General features: G+C 38.2%; 1 protein-coding gene across 13 annotated transcripts in view; it reads left to right on the top strand.

Moving 5' to 3' along the window:
• The window catches only part of TRDMT1 (tRNA aspartic acid methyltransferase 1), a 96,046-nt gene that overhangs the window by 28,007 nt on the left and 43,492 nt on the right, over positions 1–24,547 (top strand). Inside the window, exon 2 of one of the 13 annotated variants that reach the window (XM_060659556.3) lies at positions 10,471–10,530. The exons of the other annotated variants lie outside the window; for them this stretch is intronic. The gene's annotated coding sequence lies outside the window, so the exon portion shown is untranslated. The remainder of the gene's footprint in view (positions 1–10,470; positions 10,531–24,547) is intronic. 13 annotated transcript variants of the gene reach the window in all.

Here is a 24,547-nt window from a genome sequence, read left to right as displayed (position 1 = left end):
CCACAAAAGAGAATGATCTTTTGCACAGTAAATCAGATCATGTCACTTCCCTGCTTAAGTGGCTTCCCTTTGAGGTTAGAATCACAGCCCCGTCTTCTCCTCTGCTTTGGAGATCTGGCTTCTGTCTGCCTCTTCAACCTTATGTGCCACTGTCCTCCTCCTTCTCATATCCAGACTCACTGGTCCTTCCCTGGGCCCCTCAAACCCTCCAGGTTCCTGTGATCTTCTGGCCTTTGTTTTTGCTGTCGTCTCTATCCAGAGTGCTCTAATCCCAGACTTTTCCACTGTAGCTGCATTTCATGTCTCCTGTCTTAGTTCACATGTGGCCCCTTCAGCGTAGCCTTCCGTGGCTGACCCTGTGATTCAAAGTAGCCTTCCTGCTGTGTCTCCACCTTGATGGACTCTCACCTTTTGGTTTCAGGCCTACCTATAAGGAGTATTGACTCTTAATCCTATCTGATGCAAATATTTTCCCCACATGTTTGTATTCTGGTGTTCATTTGTTTGATGCACCAAAGTTTAAAATTTTTTTGTAATAAAATGCATTGCTGTTTCCCATGTGGTTTTTATACAGTAAGAAAGACCAAAGGTAAGAGCGCTAACTGCAGTATTTATTAAGGACCTTTTACATGTCAGGCTCTATGTTAATGATTTAATAAACTAGTTAGTGGTAAAGCCAGTATTGTAACCCAGGTTTCTGCACCTGACCTCTTAACCATGCTATGCTGCCATTTTTATGTTTAAATGCACTACTTGAATCTACAGTTTATATAATAATAAGCACAAGAGGAATAATAACTTCAGATTTCTAGATAAGGTTTATGATCGAAACATTTTTTTATTGTGGTAAAATACACATAACATAAGAGGTACCATTTTAACCATTTTTAAGTGTACACTTCAGTGGCATTAACTAAATTCACAGTGTTGTGCAAACATCAACACCATCCTTTCCAGAACTTTTTCATCATCCCAAACAGAAACTCTGTACCCTCTAAACAAGGACTCCCCATCATCTCTTCCCTTTTGTATCTGATTCACTTAGTATGTTTTCAAGGTTCATCCATCCTGTAACATAGAAGTGCTTCAATTCCTTTTTATGGCCGCATAGTTTTCCATTATATGCATATACCACATTTTGTTTATCCATTTCTCTGTTGATGGTCTTGGTTGTTTCCGCCTGTTGGCTCTTGTGAATAATACTGCTATGGGTATTGGTTTCAACGTATCTGATTCCCTGCTTTCAGTTCTTTTGAATATATACCCAGGAGTGGAATTGCTGGAGCATATGATAATTCTGTGTTTAACTTTTTGAATAACTGCCAAACTGTTCCACAGTGGCTGCACAATTTTATATTTGTACTAGCAATGTGGGGGGGGGGGTTCCAATTTCTCCATCTATCAAAATGATTCCTTATTCCAATATATTTGTGTGTGTGTGTGTATGGGTATGTGTGTGTGTGTATATATATATATATATATATATATATATATATATATATATTTTTTTTTTTTTTTTTTTAATTAATTTATTTTTTTTTTTTTGGTAATAGTTATCCTAAAGGGTGTGAAGTGATATTCTAGTCTGGTTTTGATTTTGATTGTTCTAACAACTGAAGTTAAGTGACCATGTGTTTATTGGTCATCTGTGTATTTTCTTTGGAGAAATGTCTATTTATGGCTTTTGCCCATTTTGGAATTGGATTGTTTTTTATTCTGTTGTAGGGGTTCTTTATATATTCTGGATATTAATCCCTTATGACTTATATGATTTGCAGATACTTGCTTCCACATAACTGAATTTTAAAAGATAAATTTAATTGCTTGGGCAGCATGATAGTTTTGTGTGAAAACCAATGGACATTTTAATACCTCAATTGAAATTTTCATCTTAAGAAGGAAATTCAGTGTGCTCTTATATTGTTGCAGTCACTATGTAGATACTTCTTTATCTTCTGAGTTTCATTTAACTTTATTTTTTATCTGCATGTCCATGTGCTTACCTACTCCATATCTTCTGGTATTTCTTTTTGTTCCTGTATAGCTTCTAGCACAGTCCTACACTTGTGACAGGTTGTCTGTGGTTGGCTGTTGAGTTTATTATTGAGTTGGTAATCATTCTACCATTATGTTGATAAAAGCATGGTTTTTTAGCCCAAATTTTTATATAATACAGAACTCTTCATTACAAACCACATAATCTGTTCTCTAGCTAACATAAGCAAAAAAAAAAAAAAAAAAAAAAAAAAAAAATACACACACACACACACACACACACACACACATTTGGAAGCTCACAGAATCTACATAACACCCAGCAAAGAGGTTAGGTGAATAGGAGCACTTCTCAAACAACATTCTGGGCTTTGCTCCTACACACCTTCATACCGACATCACCGCTTTCCCCAATACTGCTGGGGGCCACGTGTGAGAAGTGTCATCACTGTTTCCCCCTGAAGGGTGGATGCTTCTACCATCTCTGTCACCAAAATGATGGATTTTTTTCATTTGCTTCCTCACATTGCTACTTCTGAATTAAAGCTGTATATGGATGCAGTTGATTGGTGCACATTAGATCCCATTGCCAGCAAAGAAAGCTGGGAAGAGTGAGTTCTGGGTTCTGTTTTGGAAAGAAGGGACTCAAAATATGGTAAAATTTTCAAACATAAAAGACACAGGCAGAGATTCTAGATGGCCACAAGTATAACAAATATCTTTCACATTATTTAAAATATGTTGCACTGTATAGGGTCCACTTGTTACTGCTTTGACATTATTTATGCCTACACAGTCTATAAAGTCTTGGCTAATGAAATGAAAATACCTCCATTCAGAAAGCAGTGGGAGAGGTTGTTTTGTGAGTTATATGTTGGTGGGGCCTGCAAGGCAAGCTGCAGATGTAAATAAGATTTACCTGCAGATGTAAATCTTATTTGTTAATAAGATTTTGTTTCTCTCATAAAATGTGGTATCAGGAAAAAAGTAAAATGCAGTTTAAAGTGTTGAATAAAGGAAAGCTCAGGCTGATATATATATACATATATATATATGTGTGTGTATATATATCATAAAGGATTAAGGGATATATGTCATAAGGGATTAATATCCAGAATATATAAAGAACCCCTACAACAGAATAAAAAACAATCCAATTCCAAAATGGGCAAAAGCCATAAATAGACATTTCTCCAAAGAAAATACACAGATGACCAATAAATACATGGACACTTAGCTTACATATATATATAGAGAGAGAGAGAGAGAGAGAGAGAGTCAGCCACTGAGACATCCTTAAAAGTAAAAAGGCCTGCTCTACCAAATAATTTCTAAAGGTGTTGATTTTGAGTTTTAGTTACATAACACTTAATCATATTTAGTAGGAGTTACTCAGCCTTAATATTTTCTGTTAAAATGTCAAGCCATTTGTCAGTCTTTAGTTATTTTCTGAATTTCTTTATCTTCATTTCTCAATGACTTATATGCCAACCTGGGACTCTCCCAAACCACTTTAGAATTAGGTGTGCTTAAAACTGAATCTGGCAAGTTTATTATTATTAAATGTAGGTCTGAATGCCACCTGGGGATGTTTCTGGAGCAGTAGCTGTAAGGGGCTAGAATTTGAGCCGCTTAATTTTTTTTTTCTCTTTTATTGTCTTTGGGATTGTAAAAATGTCCTCTTTTTTGCCTATTTCCCCATAGTTACTCTTATGACTTCTTAGCAGATTTAAAGTGAAGTGACATAAAAATTTGTCCCGTTTGAAAATACGTATCATTGGTTCTCTATTATCCATAGAAGTTATCAGATTGTTTTTTCCAAACTTGAAATACAAAGATGAAATATGTAGGATGGATTTTGTATATTCAGCAGAGGAGAACCCTAACTTTCCAATGGATGATAGAAGTACCTATTGTTTATGTGTTGAAAATGAACGTTTACTTCAGCACAGAGTCTTTATTACTGTTTTGCACAGATCAGATCATTTACCCTGTCCTAACGTATAGATGACCGGTTTAATTTGTGTTGTGACCTACCTGCTGGGGCTTTTAGGGGCCCAATAAACCGTATCCCTCTTCGTAATTCCGAACAAAGAGAGAAATAAAACAGGAGGAAGGCAAACAGGAAATAAGAATTTGTATGCTTTTTATTCCTGATGAAGTCTGCGTCGGAGGATGTAGCTTAGTGAGAGGGCCCGATGGGTCAGCTAATATTCAGCCAGAGGATCAGGCAGCACACCTTTGGGCCCAGCTGGAGAAGCAGGCAGAACACATGTTGCCTGTGGGTAGCTTATTCCCAAGAGGAAGACGGGCGGAGCCGAGCCAGCAGGCCCAGTTGGTTCTTCTCAAATTAGCCCATTGATTAGAGCGGTCACTCTTCCTTCCCACGGAAGTGGTGAAGGGTTAGGATGGGGAAGGGGTTTAAAATGAACACAAAGCGCTCACGTGGAAGAAACATCGGGAGCAGGAACACGTACACTTCACATGCCAGATGCTTGTAGGAATCCTTCAGCTGGCACGGTTTTTCTATTTTTCAAATGCTCTCTCAGCCTTTTAATGTTTGATACTTAAACCGTCCCCGACAGTTATTTGGTAGCGTCGCATAATTTGAAATACGGTGGTTTGTTTTTGTAGCAGCTTGGTCTTAAATCCTCCTGTGTTTGGCACTGGGAGATAGTAGCATCAGACAGTGTTTGTGTGGGACAGTTTCAGGGAGAGACCATTTCATCTCCTCGTCGACAGGACACGGTTCTGTTGTCAGAAGGCCTTGGTACTTCCTAGCTTTGTGACCTTGGACAAAAACTGAACTTTCCGTGCCTGTTTCCTTTTCTATCAAATGGGGACAATTATGGTACTTACCTCAAAGCGGAGGTATGAAAATTATACATTAATAAACGTAAAGCGCGTCACTAGTGCTCGGAATGTGTTGAGTGCTCAGTAAATACGGGCAGCTATTACCAAAAATACTAAAGTTATAGAAAGTTATTACATGTTGTTAAAAATGGCCTTTAGAAAAAGCCGGTTATTAAGTATTTGAAGTTGTCAAAGAGCTTTCAGACTAGATTTGAATTCTGCAGGACTAGATCAGCGAAAGAAAGAATTATTTATAGCTATAGAAGATAATATGGAATGAATATGTAGGAAGAGGTAAAAGAGAAGGGCAATGAAGAGAGCAGAAAATTCTGTTTCGCCCTCTTGCTTCTCTAGAAAGCTTCCTTATCCACTAGGGAATAGGTTTCCTCACTGGATCTACTTTGTGTATTTTCCTGGCCTCCTATTCAGTGTTTTTGGAACTGCTCCATATATTTCTCTGAGTGACAAAATGAATGCCATTATTTAGGAGTCAGATTGAACTGCCAAGTATGAGCTGTGTAAGTCCTGGAAAGTTGTGTGACTTTCTGAGCCTGAACTCTGTGTGAGACGGATGCAGTAATACCTTCTCACAGGGTGTTGTGAATGATGTTAAATGAAACAGCGGATGTAGGAAATACAGTGTAGGTACTGAGTAAATCTTAGCACCTTTTTTTCTTCCCACAGTGTTTTGTAGCTGGCTTTCCCTACTTAATTGCATTGGATGACCTCATTGATAAAATCGGGATAATAACTAACCTAACAGGCTTGGTAGGAGGACTTGATAGAACTGTATACATAGAGGTGGTATAGTTCCTAGTATATAATATGTCATAACTGATACTGCTGATGCTACTTAGGAAGTCGAACATTATCATATACTTGTTATTTGTATTTGTTTTGTGATGTGTTCATGTTGCCATTGGTTTATTCTTTTTTTTATAATTGGTGATTTGCTATTCCATTTTGTTATGATATTTTTTCCAAGCAGGATTTTGGAAGATAGAGTTTTTCAGATAGTCAAGAAGGGAAAAATTATACTGGACAGAAGGAACATCCTGTACAGACACGCAGACGTGAAATAGCATGGTCTGTGTGGAGACATACAAATATTAAAATATCATTGCAATATAAATGCTATTAGAAAATAGATTTTTATGAGGTACCAAATCATGCAACGCCATACAACCTGATAAGATGCTTGGATTTTTATCTCCTAGGTCTGGTTAGCAAATGAAAGTTAAGTTAATGAAACTGTCATTTGTGTTCCAGAAATTGTTTTGGGTGACCATGATGTGGTAGTGGTGGCAAGTGGAGCAGAAAGGCATGGTGGCCAGTGAGGAGATTATTGTCCAGAGGTCACGAATTTAGGCAGAGCCAATAAATGGAGACGATGACTTAGATTATATACAGGATCTAAATATCAACAAAACCTGGTAGTTATTTGAGTGTCAGTGTCCTAGGTTTATGACGTGGGTAGTTTATCAGATGGGATTGTCAAGGTGGGAGAGCAATAATAGGTTCCAGTTTAGACTTGCAGAGTTTTGAGTTGTCTGTACCACCCACGGAGATGCCACATGGGCAGCTGCTTGTCAATTTTGGCCCGAGGGGTCGATGAGACCAGAAATAAAGATTTGTTTCTGTGTATGTGTTGAGTGTAGGGAAGAGGACCAACAAGATGGAATGCTGGGGGGCAGCGACTTCGTGTGGCCAGGTAGAGATGTATCCATAGAGCGAAACTGAGCAGAAAGAATTAGAGAGCGAGAAGGAGGACTGAAAGAACACTGTGCCATGAAAATAAACGGAGGAGAGGATTTTAAGGAGTGATTTGATATTAAAAGCCAAGTAAAATAAAGACTAAAATGTATTCTTGGGTTAGTTGCCATTTCCTGGCTGGTATCCTACGTCGTAGCCTTCTGAGAGGTATTAATCAGTTTGCCTTGATGGTCAAATAAGTTTAGGAAACTCTTCATACGATATTGTCCGGTGAAAGTCTCAGGACACGTTAATAGACCAAAAGTGTTGAGAAGCCCTGCAAAAAGGGTGCTGTGTGGTTTAAATCCACACTTCCCATATGTATTTGAGTAAGGAACATTTTTTTTTTTTCTAAGTGGGGAAGGGGGTCACACTAATTAGCATCCTGTAAGATAACGTTCCTTAGAGCGTGTCTTGGGAAATGCCTTCTGGGCAACAGGAGGGCCCTGATGGTGCCATGGGAGAAGGTGCCAGGTCCAGTGGGTTGGTGAGTTGAGAAGTGCCAGGGCGAGGCACAGGGACTAATGTGCATTACCTTTGATGATGCTGACAACACTGGCTCTAAAGTGAGCTTCTCTGAAATTTTTCTGTAAGGCCAGATTTTGTAATGTTCCCGTTATCTCTGTTGTTTCTAAAGGTGTACAAAACTGAACTCCTGCTTCTCCTTCCCCCTTCAGCCTTCCTCATCCTCATATCAGGTGTCTCCTTTTCTCTCGTGCCCCCACCCGTGTCTTGGGGCCATCTTTGTTTGTTCTCTTTTACTCATCTCGGCAAATGCCACGGGATCTCCCTTCAAACTCTATTTATACTTCCATCCTTCCTCTCTAGCCTCACCTTTACCACCTCATCCATAATCTCTGGATTCATTTTTAAGTTTTATCAACCTTAATTTGCGTGCCACCCCAGATTCACTTGGCCCCACCTGCCCCCTGACTCCTGACCTGCTTATTCAGTGTTGTTCCCCAACTCTGCCGCTGTTGCCTCGTTCCCTAACACTTCCAGAATGCTCATTCCACCCCCAGTATCCAGACTGAAATGTTGCTCCAGAAGCTGCCTGGAGGGGTCGGATAACACAGCTTGAAGTGGAGAGGAGAGGAAGAGTCTTGCCTCTGCAACAATAGAAAATACTTATATATTGGTCTCTGCCCCCAGTTCCTGGCACAGAGCTCCTAAAACCCTTATAATTTCCTCAGTGATAAGAGCACTAGGAGCATGTTTTGTTCTCATATGTGGTCTTTGACCCTGGTTCCTGACACAGAGCTCCTAAATCCCTTGGAATTTTCTAGGTGGTAGGAATGTCTTTTGTTCTAATGAGGCGGCTCTTGATCTGCTCCTGGTTAGCGTCAGGATGGGGGGGTGGTCACTGGGAAGACTAAGGGTAATTAGCATGGAACTTTCAGCTTCACTCCCATTCTCTGGGAAGGAGAGGGACTAGAGAGGAAGTTGATGGTTGATCGTGCATATGTGATGAAGCCTTCATAAAAGTCCTACTAGTATAGGGTTCAAAGAGCTTCTGGCTTGGTGAACACATCCACGTGCCATAATGGCGGTGCACCCCAACTCCATGGAGACAGAGACTCCTGTGCTCCGGGCTCTTCCATACATTGCCCTATGTATCTCTTCAGCGGGCTATTCATCTGTATCCTTTATCATATCCTTTATTATGTAATCAACTGTCAGACATAAGTGTCGCTGTGAGTTCTCTGAGCTGTTCTAGCAAATGATGGAATCCAAGGAAGGGGTTGTGGGAAACTTTGATTTGTAGCCAAGTAAGACAGAGTCATCGGTAACCTAGAGACCTACTCCTTGCCCTTGGTGTCTGACGTTGGGGAAGTCTTGTGGGTCTGGGCTCTTAAGGGGCCTTGGCTAACTCTGGTTAGTGTCAAAGTGAATTGTGGATATCCACCTAGTGTCAGAAGTGTTGTGAATATAGTAGTAGTGTGTGAGTAAAGGAGAACCACAGGAGTGTTTTCCTATACGTGCCTCATGAGATGACTTCTCATCAGGAAGAGACATGGTGAAGGAGTCAGCAGGTACATCCTCTGTCATTGTCTCCCCACCAGTGTTCCCTGCTCAGATACATGTGGGGATGTGGAAGCGTTGCTTTAAACCAAACAGTGTCGTTACTGCAGGGCTCCTGTCACCTTCAATACATCCCTCCCCCTGCAGCTGTGGGGAGTGGTGGTCCACACAGCCTGCCCTACCAGTCCTTCACGAGGGAGCAGCTGGCTGGGTTTTCCTGTGCAGCTATGGCCGGTGTAGTGATGCACTGCCTTCTGTTTCCTTTTCCCCCTTCCCTGCCTCACTGTCCTATACTCTTGCTACTTTGGAGTTTTCCCTCCCAGAAAGAGCATCTGCTGCGAAGCTTCGCCTTGGGTCCTTTTTTAGGAAACCTGGACAAAAGGTTATTGCAACAGCTTTTTTACTGCTGTCCTTGATTCTGCTCTGTCTCCTCTAGTTCTTTTTCAACACCGTGTCAGTGTGATCCTTTAGAAATGCATTAGACAAGTCATTCCTCTGATTAAAACCTTTGAGAGGTTTCTCCTATCACTCAATGAGAGCTTCAATCCTCCTTGGTCTAGAGCCAGCCCCTTTCCGTCTCCGAGCACATTTCTTGTGCTACCCCCTTGCTTTCTTCATTCCGGGCTTGCTGGCTGTCTTAGTAAGTTTGTGCCACTGTAAAGGAGTACCACAGACTGGGTGGCTTCTAAACAGTAGAATTTATTTCTCACAGTTCTGGAGGCTGGGAAGTTCAAGATCAGGGTGGCAGTGTGGTTGAATTCTGGTGAGAGCCCTGTCCAGGTTTCAGAGTGCCGACTTCACCTTGTATCTTCACATGGCTGAGAGCAGAGGGAGGAGGTAAGCTCTCTCATGACTGTTACAAGGGTTCTTATCCTATTCTTGAGGGCCCCATCTTCATGACTTCATCTGATTCTAATTACTTCCCAGGGGCGCCATCCCGTAATACCAGCACATTGGGAGATAGACTTGCAACATAAGAATTTGAAGAGGAGCACAAATATTCAGTCCATAATACAGGTCTCCTTGCTGTTCCCCTTACAAAACAAGCATGCTCCCATCTGTGTTCTAGAAAGTTCAAGATATCTATTTTCCTGCTCCTTCATCTCCTTCAGGTTTTTGCTGTTGAGACATTCTCTAACCAACCTATATAAAAATAGAACCAATCCCTTCTATACTATCTGGCTTACTCTGTTTTGTTTTTTTTTCCCCTGCCCCCATAGTACTTTCATTGTTAGACATATTATATACTTATTTGTTTATGATTTGTCTTCCCCCACCTCACAAGGATATAAATTTTATAATAAGATAGCCTTTGTCTGGAACATTGCTTATACCTATTTGTTGAACGAATAAGTGAATAAATGTAGTAGGGTCATGTTTGCTATGAAATATGCATAGGTTGAAGTAGATATTATTGTACTGTGATAAGTTTAAATTTAGGTATTAAGTCTGAATCACAAAGGTCATTTTTCTTTGGGGGAATGAGCTAAGTTAGCATTTCTCAAAGTGTGGTCCATGGATAGTATTTTGAAGGATGTTAATAGGAATTATGTAGGAGATAAACCAGTATGTGCGTGTGTGTGTGTGTGTGTGTGTATGTGTTGGACTGTGGACAAATAAGTAGAATCCTGAAGGGTTTTCATGACTATATGTGACATTTTAATAGATAATTTTTTTTTTTGTACTACATGATAAAATGTGAAATTTTCTCCAAAGAGTCAAGTGTATTGGGAACAAGTGTTTGGTTTTAACTCACTGTAGCATTTTAATCGTATGTTAAAGTGAGTTATGGTGAAAATAATGAAGTTCAAGTGTTTTTTTTTTTTTTATCCTTTTATTCATGTCAAGAAACATTACCTCTTTGTATGGAAGATTGAATAGAAGAGGTTGATACATGACAGCAAATCTGTAAGTAATTACAGAAGGATTATTATCATAGAACAGGGAGATTAAGGTTGCATGTAGAATTTGGTATTTGTTGGTGTTGAGAGCCTTTTGAGGATTTCTTTTGGCCTTTTGCTTTGCCCATGGAAGACTATCCAGTAATATCCCCCAAAAAGTGCTTTTCAGAAATAGTGCCAGTCGGCTCTCACCCTGCCTAAAAGCAAAAGACTTGTATCTCATTTTTGCAGGGTAGGTAGAATGTAGTTGAGATTTAAAAAAAAATACTATAAATACCATTATTTTATGTGAACCAATAGTTGCTTTTACTGTTATCCATGAATTCTTTTCATTCTGGGATTTTAAATTGCCACAAACTGAGCAAAAATCCTTGGACTGGAGTAAAACAAGTCCATCAGAAAGTTGGTCATAGTTCTTCAGCATCCATTAGTAAGTTTTTGTTCAAACAAAATAGTGAATTTAATAATCCCTTAGTGAGTGAGACTTAATTTAAGAAACAAGTGTCTGAGCCTTTTAGCATGTACATGACCTTCATAGGCTTTGGCATGTTCCTTAATTATAGGAGAATTTTGGTCCAGGAAGAACCCAGAATATGAAGGACTTCTAGTTAATACAGTCTAGTTAGACTTTGAACTCTCATAGATCCAATTAGACATACTAAGTAAGTAGTTTCGCCTTGCTTACATTTTTCCTGAAAACCGTGACATTTAAATGCTAATAAAGTAGCAGGGTTTCTCTGCTTCTTCAGATGCGTTTTATTCTTGTGGCTTCAATTGACTCTTGTGGTTATTGTTGCTGAGTCAGTTGTTTAAATTATAGTCTTTGAATATTTAAACTTGATGGCAGTCTGTTGATTTGACTTAATCCTGACCATTTGTCTGTCCCTTGCTATTAAATTTGAAATGTCAGAATGTTGGTAACCATGGCTTGGGGGAAAATATGTGAATCTATCATTTTACTAGACTGTCTTATGGGTTAGCATTTTTATATTTGCCAAGGGAAACATAAAATCCAGAGTTCTGCTTCTTTGAAGAGATTATCTTTTGCATTTCTCCTGTGATTATAAAAAACAAAGGGCTTGTGATTCTATTATTTAAAACCAAACCAAAAAACAAAACTCAAACCTGTATACATATGCCTTTATAGACATATTTGTCATAAATTCTTCGATACAGTATATTCATTTTTCCCCAAAATGTTAGGCTTTGAAAAGAGAATATGGCCTTATATCTTAGTTTTCATGAAGGATCTTCATATTCCTCAATTACTGTCTTTTGAAGAGCAAAGTAATAAAATGTTGCTTAGATAAGTTACATTAGCCTGAAAAAATGTCATACCATTGTTGGGTGCTTATTGAAGTCACTTGATGGAATTGATGAAAAATCATACCGATGAATTAAAAGATTTAGAAATAATTTGTAGGAGGATGACCTTACAGTTACATGGATTAGATATCATCGGAAACAAACCTGGAAATTACTTTTCAGAGTAATATGGTAGGGGGTTACTTTGTGGAGATCACAAGTAGTTAATGGATATTTGAGGTTGGTGTAAAGTTTCCAGTGACATCATCATTTGTGAACTCAAAAAGTGCTAGATCTCAAGGAACTCGGAAGGGAAGTTGATGTGCTCTTGAAAACTGTTAGATGACTTAAAAGTGATTGTTGATGATAAAGACTCTGATTTCAAAGATGCAGCTGAGAAAGTAGAATAAAATTATTCCATGAAATTTGAGTGGAAAAAGCAGTATTTCTAGATGGACTAATAAGATAGTGCTATTTAAAATATATTTGTGTAACTAGGGGTGCCTGGGTGGCTCAGTTGGTTAAATGTCCAACTTCAGCTCTGGTCATGATCTCACGGTTTGTGGGTTTGAGCCCAACGTCTGTCTCTCTGCTGACAGCTCAGAGCCTGGAGCCTGCTTCTAATTCTGTGTCTCCCTCTCTCTCTGTTCCTCCCTCACTCACAGTCTGTACCTGTCGCTTTCTCTCTCAAAAGTAAATGTTAAAAAAATTAAATATATATATATATTTGTATAACTAAATTAAGAAATTATGTAAAATGAAGTCATTTGAATATTTCAGCTATGTCTTGTCATCATCTGTATAACAAAAATGGCCATATCCACATAATTTTGGATATTCTCCTGCAGACCCTGGGTATTGACTTTCATTCTAGTTGTCTTATACTTAGGCAATGTATATTTGTATATATAGTGTATATACAGAATGCGTGTGTGTGTGTTTGTGTGTGTGTGTGTGTGTATAATGTACATGAGTTTGGACATAGGAAAAGGCCAATAAGGATGTACCCTGTCCTCTTCTCTGTGTAAGCTCCTGGAGAGTGGAGTAGGGATAGTGAGCTCCTTGCTATCCTTAAACATACCAAGAGCGTTCCTGCTTCAGAGCCACTGTGCTGTTCCTTCTGCCAGGAATGCTGTCTCCTTGATAGACACATGACTAGTCCCTTGTCTTTATTCAAATGTCACCTTCTCAGGGCTTCCCTGACCCTTGTCAAAAATTACTTTCTCAGGAGCGTGGGGTGGCTCAGTCGGTTAAGCGTCAGACTTCGGCTCAGGTCATGATCTCGTGGTCTGTGAGTTCGAGCCCCGCGTTGGGCTCTGTGCTGACAGCTCAGAGCCTGGAGCCTGTTTCAGATTCTGTGTCTCCCCCTCTCTCTGCCCCTCCCCCACTCACACTCTGTTTTTCTCTCCTTCAAAAATAAATAAATATTTAAAAAAAATAAAAAAAAATTACATTCTCTGCTCTGCCTCCCTGTCCTCCTTCCTGTTTAATTCCCCTCCCCCACCAACACTTATTTCTGCCTACCATACTATTTTAAAGATTGACTGCCTCCCCTTCTAAAATGTAAGTCCAGGAGGGTGAGGATTTTTTTGTTTTATTCAGTTTTGTTCACTGTTGTATCCTTGGTACCTGGAATGGTGCCTGTTGCATAGCAGATGTTGAATGAGTGTTTAAGTCATGGAGCACTAACAGTTTAAAGACTGATGTTATTGTCAGCTTGCATTTTAAAAGGATATACCAGTTTATATCTAATAGTGTTTGACCGCAAATATGCCAATATAATATTTAAAACTATATATAGTTTACTACATAAAATTGTTATTTTAATTTTTTTATTACTAGTGAAGTTGAATATTTACACATATTTTTACACTTATTGTTCATTTTATGTTTATCTCACCCGTTTAATAATTTGTACTTTTGGGGCGCCTGGGTGGCTCAGTCGGTTGGGCATCCGAGTTCAGCTCAGGCCATGATCTCGTGGTCCGTGAGTTCGAGCCCCACGTGGGGCTCTGTGCTGACAGCTCAGAGCCTGCTTCCCATTCTGTGTCTCCCTCTCTCTGGCCCTCCCCTGCTCACACTCTGTCTCACTCTCTCTCTCTCAAAAATAAATAAACATTAAAAAATTTTTTTTAAATAAAAAAAAAAAATAATTTGCACTTTTAAGCTATCCCCCACTTAACCAATCCAAACCCATGATTGTACACATTAATGTGGCATTTATAGTGGATTCACCAAGACTTATCTTCCATTGTAGTAAGAGAGTGTACTATTTGGACTTGGGAGCCATAACTCTGCCAGAATACCAGAAGTCTTGAGGTGGGGGGATGGAATTAGGAAACACTGAAAATGTATTCATTCATTCAGCATGTAATTTTTAAGTGGTTTCTGTGTCAGTTACTCTGATGTGCAATGGAGATACAGCAGTAACAAGACAGCTGTATTCTTTTTCTCCAGAGATTATGGTTTACTGAGAAAACTGATGCTACACAAATGAAGAAGAAAATTTAAAAATAAAAATTTGCTCATGCAGGGATAAACACTGCATGATTTATAGCTTTTCGATCTTTATTCAACATGTGTTCATGAACATTAAAATAAACTATAGCTTTCTTTTTTCACCTAGAATATCTTGAAGTTTTCCTTCCTTGTCATTAAATATATTTGCCAACTTGTTTTTTAATGGTTGTGTAATATTCCATTTTATGGAAGTTCTTGTTCAAAGCAATCAACTATTTTTGGACATTTAGGTTGCTTATAATCTTTTGCTATTATAAATAAAATAGCATTTATTTTTTATATAAATCTTTCATGTTAGTTTATTGTTGCCTTACATATTGGTTTCCTATTGCTGGTGTAACACATCACCACAAACAATGGCTTAAAGCAACACAAACTGATTATCTTATAGTGCTGGAGGTCAAACATCTTAAAATCAAGGTTTTGTCCAAGCTGTTTCCTTCTGGAAGCTCAAGGGGACAGTGTGTTTCCTTATGTTTTCCAGCTTCTAGAGGTCACCTGCATTTCTTGGCTCATGACTTCATCCTCCATCTTCAAAGCTGCAAATACAGTATCTTCTAGTTTTTCTCTCTGACCTCTGTTTCCTTCATCACATCTCCTCTAACTCTAACCCTCCTCCATCCTTCTTGTGATCTCGCTGGGTCTACCTGCATAACCTAGGATGATCTCCTCTTTTTAAGATCTTTAATCATATCTGCAAAAGTCCCTGTTGCCATGTAAGGTAAGATTTTTGTATGTTTCATGGATTAGGATGGGGATGGATTTTTGGGGGGTCACTGTTCTGCCTACCACATCTTAGGATATGTGCCCAGATATAAAATCGCTAAGGCCAAAGCAGTTTTGAAGGCTTTAGATACATACTGCCAAACTGCCCTCTCAAACACTGAATCCTCGATTGATATACCTGCAGTGAGAGGTCCTTACACTTAGTCCTTTCTAGCATTTGATATTCAATATTCTTATTTAAAAAAAAATCTTTGAACTCTTGATAGTTATCGTGGCAAACATTTATTAAGTACTTACTGCATGGCCAGCACAAATATAAGAGCTTTATAGGTGTTAGCTAATTTAATCCTCAGAAAACTCTATGACGTAGGTACTTTATTACCTCTGTTCTCTCACTTTCATGGGTAAAGACGCTGAGACTTAATGAAGTCAAGTAACTTGCCTAAGCCACATAGCTGGAAATCGTAGAGCTAAACTTCAAACACAGCTGAGAAAGAGCTAGATAAGTAGATGTCCATATCCTAAAATCTTTCTTTCTGAGGACTTGTGAATACACACATACATACACGCTCTGAATAAAAGATCTTGGTAGGGTGTGCCTATGACAGTTTTGAGTAAAAAATGATAGCCGGTATTTGTTGAATACCCCGTGGCTTAATGGAAAAAGGTTTGCAAAGAAATATATAGTCAGGAGGAGACGCAGAAGAGGAAAATGAGGAATGAGATAATTGAAGTGTTTTTCCCCTGAGGTCTTAGGGCTAATTTATACTTTCTGATTCTGTGCCAAATTGTAAAACTTAATCCTTTTAGAGATGCCTGTAGCAGAAATTCAGGATAGGGTTTAAAACGTTATGAAGTCAATAATGAAAAGAATAAGCTTTAAGAAAGGTCTACTTTATATAAAGCAAAGAGGGGCTCAGAATAGCAGGACAAATTTAGAGAGGAGTTTTTATTTTTTTTATTTTTAATTTTCTTAGAGAAGAGTTTTTAGTTTAATCTTTGGGATTTTTATGATTGATAACATAATAATAGTTTTACAACTCTTTTTTTCATTCATAGTTGGTTAGGCACAGAGTACTAAAGCATACATCATTTCTTCATTGACTTCCATGAGTGTATCAGAAATGATCTTTTAAATTGTAAGAAAATCTCAACAAAGAATGTTTCTACATTTTTATAGTGATGAAACATTCATAGAGGTTTGTTCATTCAAAGTAAACTTATGGAAAACAAAGTCTTTGTTATTTAAACCTGTAATAGGGTGGATAACATGTGCTTTATATTGCTTATTTCTTAACTATTTACATAAATGTTTTTAAACATGTTCATGCCTTTAAGAGATTAATAGGAAGACTTAAATGTCATGGGAAAATGGAGAACACAGATTTAGATTTATATCCTTTGAATTCTAAATATATAAATAGATAGCTTTCAACTCTACATTTTTGGCCATATGCTATTTACTTGTTAATCTCTAAAGAACCATGGCAATGTAGTTTAATTCTTGTTTTTTATTCTTTTGACTGTTGTTGAGTTTGTGGGATAAATAATACATTGAGTTATACCTGTTTACTGGTGTGTGTGTGTGTGGGGGGGTGTCTTACAGTCTTGGGTATGTTTTGAGAATGTATCCAAACCTTTTTGGTCTGTCCTTGATACCTTCCTTTTGTGATTTCTCAGGGTCACAACCAGGAGAAGCTTTGAATTCTTTTGTTCCAAGATAAAAATAGTTTTACGTTTGTTTGCTTTTCACTGATTACAAAAGCATTCTATTCTTATTGTTAAGAAAAAGACCAAATAATCCAAAAAGGTTTAAAGGAAGAAATAAAAATTACCCCCAAATTCTCTGTACCAAAAGAGATAGCCCCTGTTGACATTTGCTGTTTTTTTTTTCTTAATATGGGTACATACACGTACACTTTACAAAACTTGAATTATTACTGAATAAGATTATTTAGTAACTTTTTTGTCCTTAAAAATTTCTGTCACTCCACATTAGTATATATGGGTATCATTTTTAATATGGTTGTTCTCGTACATCTATGCAGACTTACACTTATATTGTCCAAATATTTCTTAGCATAAATTGTCACAAATAGAATCACTAGGACTAGTCATAGAAGAGTTGAATCCACGTATACTACGGTCAACAAGAGGAGGGGCACATTTTTCCAAACACTTTCTTGCACTAGACAGTGTTCATTTTATAAGACCTTTCCTAAATCTGATAAGTAAAACTGATTAATGTGGATTTCTGTCATTATTGGTGAAGTGCAGCATCCTTTTATATGTTAATAGATCATACACAATTCTTTATTTTGAATTGCCTGCAATTGAAATTTCTATTTTGACTGCGTTTACTTTCAGAACTTGAATTTTGTAGGAATCGTTAAGACCGTTCAACTGAAAATATTATATGCTCCTTGAAAGAGCTTGGAGATACAGCTTACAGGTGCTCTCTACATATTTGTTGTCTTTAGAATACACGTAGAGGGTAAGGTAGTTAGGTAACCCTATAATGAAGTCCTTGCCCCCCAAATTGGGACTCCTGCGATTATTGCCTCAACTTAGGACACCTGAGGAGTGTTTGATGAAGAGATGTGCTTCTGTTTGGTAAATTAATTTTGGTTCTGTTTGGTTAATTAATTTCTCATTCACAAGGCTTTTGATAAAGTTCATGTTGTTCTGCTTGCCAAGTTGGAATTTGAAATGCATTTCTTCAGAGTGACAAGTGATATTTCAGTGTGTGTTCTCTTAAATGCCTATTAGAACTGTTGTTTCCAAGTTACAAAAAACAATGCAAACTGGTTTACATAAAAGACGTAAATACTCATGTAATGACTGAAATCAAATATAGGCTTGGTTTGGGATGCAGCTTAAAGGGGCTCGCATCATGTTACCAGGAGCCAGTTTTCTTTCTCTGTATATCTATCTCAAATTTGTTCTCTCTAGAGTGGGTGCATTTTTATATACATGCTCCTGTTACTGCATCAGAAGGCTGTAGTTGCTGCTGCACGTAATATCCTTCCCTTCCATGGTTAAACTCAGTAAGAAAGAGCAAGCATCTCTTCCTAGTTGCCCAAGGAAAAGTCAGGTGTTCTCTCTTCTTGTGCCTAGTTGCTTATTTTGTCTTGTTTGCCCTTCCTGAACCCACTCTGGAAGTCTTGGCTCAGGCATCTGACACGCGCTTTCGGAGAAACTAGGGGAAGGGGTTGAGGCTATCTAAACCACTTGAAAGAAAGTGAGTGAGGTGAGATCCCCAAAAGAAACTCTGGGACTATTGCCAGAAAAAAGGGTACTGGATGCTGGCAAAGCACAACACAGGTGTCCACTCATCTCGGGTGCCTAGTACACGATACGTACTCTAACGAATGTTTATAACTGCCTGACGCTAGCCCTATTGGTGCTATTCTTTAACATATTTGTAAAATGAATAGAATTTTGTAGGCCATTCTGGAAACTTCATTGTGTTTCCGAAGTTAAAATTTTACCCGAATGTCAAACAATCTACTTAAACACGGTCTTTCAGACATCGATAAACACTTAGGTACAGGATTATTAAAGGCTTTTAAGCTAGTCCTGTTCCCAGGAACAGGACACTGAAGAGGGTAATCAACAATAATCAGGAGTCGAAGTTAGAGATCAAATTCACTCATTTTCATACTATTCATTCAGATGTTTACTGAAGGCCTATTGGGTGCCAATTGTAGAAATGTCTGGGTGCTGTGAGTCAGGCTGGGATGCACGAGCCATGGCATGGGCTCTATGAGATCACAGAGTCTAGTGAGAGAGGTGGTGTCCTGGGATAAATGTGCTGACTGTGTGAACTACCCAGTGCAGTGACAGCCCGAGGGACCGGCCCCCACTTCAATCTGGCCGGCTCAGTGAAAGCCCCCTGGAGGAGTCATGCCTGAGCTGAATGGGTCCTGAGGGACCAATAAAAATGAGCTAGGACCAGAAAGATGGTGACCTTGGGCAGGGTAGGATAGGCTTTTAAACTATGTACAGAAGCATTAGGATTGAGAAGTTATGGCCCCTCTGGGGCATGATAAGTAGTTGGGTATTACCTGGGGAAAAAGTGTATGTGTATGAGTGTGGTGGGTATGAGTTGAAAGAAAGTGGTTGATTGAGGGACAATGTCAAGAGAGAAAGCTAGACAGCAATGCACCATGAGATCATACTAAGAAGTGTGGATTTTATCGGGTAGACAGTGGTGAAGTACCAGATAACTTGGAAGCAGTAGAATGACTTCATTAGAACCTAGGAAGAATCCTGGGAAACCCCATGAGTGTAAATTTACTGATAGGAGTTCAGAAAAAAGAGCAGCTTTCATGTTTTTTAAAAAATTGACATCAAGTGTTACATGTATTGATGTGTGTAGCTTATAAATAAACATGTCCGTTGAACACTGACCATCTCCCTTAATAAAGTTTCTAAAATATAGACTTTCTATAAGAAGCAAAAGCAAATGAAGGTTTATTTTTCTTTAAAAAAAAAAAACGGAATGTAAAAATAAGCAATCTGATATTGCTTCCCAAGTTTTAAAAAGTTATCAAACTTCAATTGGAAGGAGACATTTCTTTTTTTTTTTTTTCTTTTTTTAACTTTTTAATGTTTATTTATTACTGAGAGACTGAGAGACAGACACAGAGCATGAGCAGGGGAGGGGTAGAGAGAGGGGGAGACATAGAATCCGAAGCAGGCTCCAGGCTCTGAGCTGTCAGCACAGAGCCCGACGTGGGGCTCGAACTCACAAACTGCAAGATCATGACCTGAGCCGAAGTCGGTCGCTTACCCGACTGAGCCACCCAGGCACCCCAGAAGGAGACATTTCTTAATATTAGGACAAGAAATCATTTAAAAATACCAAGCACCTTTTATAAAAAGGGCTTATGAACACTTGTAATCATTAAAAGATCTGTTGCATGAAAGCCTGAGAAATTAAAGAAATTATGATTGTGTCCCCTCTTTAGTAATCATTATCAATATTTTTAGTTTGACCTTTGTTTTATGTCAAGAGCCACGGAGGCTGTTGGGTGACACTCAAGCCATCATTCCAAAAGGAAACCAGAACTTCCTTAGTGGGAGTTATTGTGTCACCTTCTAATCAGTATTATGATAACTCATCTGAGGAAGTCTTGCTGTGCACAAGTATTCAGTGAGAGATTACTGGGGTTAGAGAATACATGAGGTTGATTATGATTGTTGCAGAGTTTCAGCAGTTTTGCTTTTGAGATTTTGAGGTATATCATGGTGGTGTTATTAGTGCTGGTATTGCTAGTAATGCTAGTAATTAGATTTTTGAGTTGTTTATTTGATGTATGATTTTGCTTAGTTTTCTAAATTTTTTATATTTCCTTAAATCAAGTCTTCAGAGTTGTTCTCAGGGAAACATAGATGTGACTTTTAACAAATCATGAAGAGATAGTGTTAATGGTGACTTCACTTACCATGGTGAGCACTGAGTAAGGTACAGGATTGTCGAATCACTGTGTGGTCCACCTGAAACTAATATTGTATCCCGGCTATACTTCAGTAATAAAAATTAAAAAATAATGAAGAAAGTATTTGCTTAGTAGGAATCCCCTTCATAAGGAAAACTTTATATTAAAGGAGGGATTCTTGTACTTCAGAGAAGAACAATGTTTTAATTTTAAGACTCCCCTGACCTCCATAAATATACACTTAGTGTATCCATCCCTGTGGGTCTACAAAATGTTTTGCACACATGACTCAATAAATGTTTGCCCAAGTACATTGATCTGGTCTAAATAGGAACTGAACCTGAAATTCTCTCCTCGCGCGTGTGCACACACACCCTGGCTGAACAGCTGGGGTAACTGTTAGGATTGGGTTCATGCATTCATTAGGATTAGGTTCAACTGTCCATGATAGAGACATCCAAAATAATGGTGTCCAAAAGGTCAAAATTTGTTTCTCACATAAAATATGTCTAGACGTAGTAATCCAGGGCTGCTACAGCAACTCTGTGAAATCCTTCAGGACGTCCGCTCCTTCTCCTTCTTTGCCTCATCAGCCTGGAAAGCGGCCCTTCTCTTCATGGACTAACATGGTGATTAGAGTGCAGCCGTTCCATTTATTTTTCCACAGTAGAAACAAACCGATAGTAGAAAGGCCAGAGAGCACAAACTATCATGTTCTTCTTTTTTCTTAACATCTTCATTTCCGTTCTCAAGGTCCTAATCAGAATGCATTGTCTCCTCTTCTCCACATTGCACTGTTATCTGGCATAGCATCTTTATTTTTCTTTCCATGTAAATTCAGTGTGCTCCTTTTTAAATATTAGTTGGCACCTTTCTCTCTTGTCCCACTTCCCCAGCTCTGGTCTGTACACAGGTCTCAAGTGGTTCCTGTCTACTTTCTGGTTGATGAGCTCTTGTATTTAGTTAGGTCTTAGTAAGAAAGATCTAGTGTATATCTTGACCCAAAGTAAGTTTTTTTGGGTTACTGTTAGCTAAACTTCTAAGGCGATTTTCTTTTTTTTTTTAACATTTATTTATTTTTGAGACAGAGAGAGACAGAGCACGAATGGGGGAGGGTCAGAGAGAGGGAGACACAGAATCCGAAACAGGCTCCAGGCTCTGAGCCGTCGGCACAGAGCCCGACGCGGGGCTCGAACTCATGGACCGCGAGATCATGACCTGAGCGATTTCGGCCGCTTAACTGACTGAGCCACCCAGGCGCCCCCTAAGGCGATTTTCTAAGGAAATTAATGGACTTTGTAAAAAAATTGAGACTTATTTTAAATTTTATTTAATTCAGAGAATTTATTTGCAAGTTTTAAAATGCAAGAATCTTTAAAAAGAAAAGAAATATACTTTGCTAATAGTGATAAAACACTTAGCAATCATTTTATTTATTTTATTTATGTTTTTGAGAGAAAAAGAGTGTGTGAGTGGGGGAGAGGGGCAGAGGAAGAGAGACAGAGAGTCTTAAGCAGGCTTCATGCTAAGCTTGGAGCCCAATGCGGGGCTCGAACTCATGATTGTGAAATCATGACCTGAACTAAAATCAAGAATCTGATGCTTAACCCATTGAGCCACCCAGGTGCCTCATTAGTAATCATTTTAAATCCAGAATCCTTTCAGGTCTGTTTTTGCACAGTACTTTTTTATTCTTAAGCTATCACTTTGAATGAAAGGAAATAGACATTGGATATGTTCAAGTCACCTTTCATTTCACAACTAGGTGTCAGTATTAACATACCTGATTCGGTGTCTCAGGTGTGATTATAATGAGCTCATTCAAATAATTACTCACCCATATAAGGTACAAGTCAGAAAATAAATGATAAAGAAAACAAAGAAAAATTAAGCTACTTTTCTTATTTCCAAGTGGACTGGTTAATTTTATATTTACATTTTTAAAAACAGAATTTTTCCCCCACCTTAGTAACTATGCACAATTAAACTTTCTGATTTATTTGGTTAGGAAAGGCAGGTAGAGCGTGAACTTGTGCCTTTTCACTACTACCAACCAGAGGTTTTTCCTACAACTTCTCCAGAAAGAGTGATCAGAAAAAGAAGGAAAATTATTGCTATTCACATAGGGTGTGTGTGTGTGTGTGTGTGTGTGTGTGTGTGTGAGAGAGAGAGAGAGAGAGAGAGAGAGAGATTCTTGCCTACTTGAGACATATTTGAGAACAGGACTTATGCATGTATTGTCAGTGACATTTCTTACATTTCCCTAGAAATCTCTCCTGGTATAACTAAATCTACCTTTTTCAATTCAGTCCTCATGTAAATAGTACGATACCTCTTGTCTTTCCTTGTACATCTGATCTGACAATATTTTCACAGCATTTATACGCATTTCTCTAACTAGAGTGTCTCACCTTTTATACCCATGTATCCTGTTGATACGTACACAGTCCAGTGTAATAACTGAAATATCATGAATAAAATCCAGGTAAAGCAATAGACCAAAGTGCTGAAAACACATCCCATGCTCCATCCCACTAGAAGATCCTGATGGGTTCCCTTTCCCCAATTCTCTTTTCAAGAATCACTGCTCCTGCATGATTTAAGTAATAGATCTAGCTCACTTGTACAAAATTCACTAAGTGAATTATATTCACTTAGATACTTTTAGTAAACATTTTCAAAATATGTGTATGTGGCTTGACAAAGATTTTTGGATTTTTCAAGTATATAGTAGAAAATATTAGTCAACTTGTCTTTGGATCTCAAGTCCAGATTTTGACAGAATTGACAGGTTTGCTTTTTTAAATTGTTATTTATAAGTCTAAATGTTTCCTTAGAAACATGTCCATACCCCAGAACAATTCTGTTTTGAAAAAGCAAGTTGAATTACTGTCAGCAATATCTTGGTACATCCATTTCTCATCATGGAAGTAACTTTTTAGGTCATGCAGTGGATCCTAATTTTACAACAATCCACAGTAATGTGTAAACAGTGCATTTGCTTATTGACTTTTAAAATCTCTTGTTTTCTGAGAATTTTCGGTTCATCAGTTCTTAGCCACATAAAACATTTATTTGGCAGTTACTTTTTGTAAGTTTTTATGTCTTTCGGGCACATGATGCAAGAACATAAAATTAATTATTGATTGTGGTACAGATTCAGCACATCACTGTAGATTGTCCATCAGCCTGAAAGAAGAGAAAAGTCATATTAATCAACTCCAGGCAATCCCAGTTTGCTGCATATATTGTGGAAATGCAAGCAGGCTACATCATGCTCATAAGATATCTTATTCAGCAGAACAGTAAAATAGTTCAATAAAGTTGATTTAATTCTGAGCTCTCTTACAGTGCTTAGTAGTAACTTAGTTCTTGACCTGAATTATAACAGGTCTGTGATTTTGCAAAATGATCCTTATATACTAATTTTCTTGTTTGTTTAAAAGCCTTCTTGATTTGTGTTTCAAGATTTCTCTGATGCCCTTGACAAAGATATTATGTACAACTTCATATCAAGGCAAGGGACTAGTTACTGCTTTTAAACTCGGTTGGAGTCAGCTATATGATATTACTCTCCGGACCTCAGAGTTTCCAGTGATATATACCTAGGAGATAGCTGGGCCTGGCCGAGTGTCTTCAGCAAATATGTACTTAAAGACATTCACGCCCTTGTTTTGTGTCTGGCATCTTCACTCTTAGGCCTCAGTGAATGGCTGTGATTATTTTCTGAGTGTGTGTGAGCCTTCCTCTTTACTCCATCTTCTATGATCTGGGTTTTATTTCTGGTGCCTGCTGCATGAGCCCTAGCTTCTCACCCCTAAATTTTCTTTTCATTTTTTGATATTTGGTCTACCTGTGCTAACTATTAACAGCAAATGGTTATTAAAGAAATAGCTATTTGGAGGTATTATGCAATTTTGTAATATTTTTTCTTATGGTGTTCCTCAGAAGTCTCAAATACTATTATTTTTAAAACTTCACATTTTCTCCTGATTTAGGTCAGTATATATACATGATTAGTTTTGCATG

This window comes from Panthera onca, chromosome B4, assembly GCF_046562875.1.
Source record: "Panthera onca isolate mPanOnc1 chromosome B4, mPanOnc1 haplotype 2, whole genome shotgun sequence".
NCBI classification, from domain to species: domain Eukaryota; kingdom Metazoa; phylum Chordata; class Mammalia; order Carnivora; family Felidae; genus Panthera; species Panthera onca.
Note: the sequence above shows the minus strand (reverse complement) of the source record. Positions and strands in the feature narration are given on the sequence as shown.